General features: G+C 49.0%; 2 non-coding genes and 1 pseudogene across 2 annotated transcripts; 1 reads left to right on the top strand and 2 right to left on the bottom strand.

The window, feature by feature from the left end:
- The first annotated feature begins 508 nt into the window (after positions 1-508).
- On the top strand, positions 509-627 carry LOC136278814 (5S ribosomal RNA). The gene has a single exon (XR_010716574.1). It is a non-coding gene; the product is annotated as a 5S ribosomal RNA (ribosomal RNA).
- Positions 628-1,610: 983 nt separating this feature from the next.
- LOC136278829 (U1 spliceosomal RNA) lies at positions 1,611-1,774 on the bottom strand. The gene has a single exon (XR_010716589.1). It is a non-coding gene; the product is annotated as a U1 spliceosomal RNA (small nuclear RNA).
- A 232-nt stretch (positions 1,775-2,006) lies between these two features.
- Positions 2,007-2,132, bottom strand: LOC136278849 (U2 spliceosomal RNA; annotated as a pseudogene).

The raw sequence follows: 2,132 nt of genomic DNA, 5'->3' as shown, positions 1-2,132 counted from the left end.
GATGCCGAAGCATGCCCTGGGTGAGGGGGTGGTCGAGGGATCCTTCCCACGGTTTATGGTGGATAGTAGCAGGTCGCCCCCACAAGCCCTTGCGAGTCCCGCAGACGGTCCCAGAGGCTGACCCGTTTGGTATCTCCTCACTGTAAGATTTTAAAGCCAGATACACGCACCTACGGAGCTAAAACATTGTATAATAGGTTTTTAGGACACGTTATGTCTCTTGGGACCCCTCCCTCCCCTCCCTAGGGAATAGTGCTTCAAATCGATGCTCCTCAATGTGTTAACTGGGTTGAGGAAAATACATTAGGGTTAGGTAACGACTTCGGGGTTAGGGTAACCATTTCTTAGGGTTAGGGTAACAATTTCTTAGGGTTAGAGTATCGATTTCTTAGGGTTAGAGTAACGAAACTAGGGCTTTAGAATTTCAAATTCGCCTACACTCAGGGATGTGGCCGCTTTACAGCCTGAACCTGGCCGATAACAAGCAGAATTTCGACCCCATTTCCTCGTCTACGACCATACCACAGGGAAAGCACCGGTTCTCGTCCGATCACCGAAGTTAAGCCCTGTCGGGCGGGGTTAGTACTTGGATGGGTGACCGCCTGGGAATACCCCGTGTTGTAGGCTTCAATTTTTTGTCTTGCGAACATCTCTAAACGTTTTATCCCAATAAATAGCTCTCCATACACCACAATTTCACATAGAGAGCCGTAGGTGAGTGAGGAACAAAATCAAAGCAAAAAACGAGGGGGGGAAAACACCTTTTTGTCAAAAATCGGCCAGCTAATGGCGAAAACTCTAGTGCGATCGACTTTTCTTACAGAGCGCGCGCGAGCGAGTGAGCACGCGCGAGATGAACAGTTTATGATGTCAAATTCTACTTCTGTGATATCAAATCATTCCAAATAACGAACGAAAAAATGAATAGGAAAAAAACGCACACTTCTGAGACGCAGTTTTAAGCCATCGTGACGTGGCAAAACACTCGCACACTTCCAAGAGGAGGCGCGCGAAAAACGGCACTGAAAGTCGACAATGGTTGGATTCAGACTGCAAACGAATCGGGAAAAAGGTTCGATACTTTTACTACTCTGCTAGTTTGTTTCCTTCCCTCGTTCATTCGTTCACTCGCTTGCTCGCACAAAGGATACACTAACGATAGCAATAGCATTTCTAAAAGCGGCTCCAGTGACAATAAAACCGCTCAAAAGGTTCAAAGTGTACTCACGGTCCAAGTCGAATGCCCTTCTATGCTCGCTCGCTCGGTCGATCGGCCGTTTGGTTTCCTTTCATTTCCTTTCCCTTCGCGCGCATAGCACAGCACGGCACGGCACGCACAACCTGCAAATACAAACGAACAGGACTTTACACACAATAGAGCAGACAGGCCTTGAACAAAAACAGCCAGCAAAGTTACGCACCGCCCCGAAACTCACCTTGTTTCCTTCCTCCAGTCTCTCCAATGCACTTCTACCCCTCCAAACGTGCCAACACCTTGGCCAGTTGTGCGTCCTTTGCTTTCTTTGCAAGTCTACCGGTCCACTGCAAAAGCAAAAATACCCTCGATAGTCAGTAAGAGGGCCATATAGACATAGTTTGGATGACTTTTGCGGGGACGAGCGCGAACGCAGGTCCCCACTACCAGAAATTATACGCTCGAGTTACCCACATTTGGGGTAATCGCAAGGGTCAACCCAGTCGAAGTGCAATGAAAGGGCCTCGCCTTGAGAGGACTGCCTCCTTGATCACAGTACCTCCCGCGTCAGGTAAGTATGCTTTTTCAGCGTCTGCCCTCGGTGAAAAAATCCACTTACCCCTAGGTCCTTGTGGTAGTGCTTTGCGCACTTCAGAAAACGTAGGCCAGCGGCCGTTCCTGCCATTGTCTGTTGTCTGAATTATCATCCCTCTTTCACCTCTTCCCCCTCTAAGGGCGGGCGGGGCTCCTGTAAACATAAAAGAATGCTATACCGTTGACTTTGTTTTGGATTGAATGTGTCTTCCCCAGAGGGAAGTGGGCCGCACTCGGAGGTAGTGCTATACCGAGGCAACCCGTGGCTGGGACGAGGCAAGCCTCTTTTCCACAGCCCAGTTCCAAAAATCAGTTTAATATATGAGCTGCTCAATGAGCAGCG

The sequence above is a fragment of the Pocillopora verrucosa genome, unplaced genomic scaffold, assembly GCF_036669915.1.
Source record: "Pocillopora verrucosa isolate sample1 unplaced genomic scaffold, ASM3666991v2 scaffold_62, whole genome shotgun sequence".
NCBI lineage: Eukaryota > Metazoa > Cnidaria > Anthozoa > Scleractinia > Pocilloporidae > Pocillopora > Pocillopora verrucosa.
This window is presented reverse-complemented; position numbering and strand designations above follow the sequence as displayed.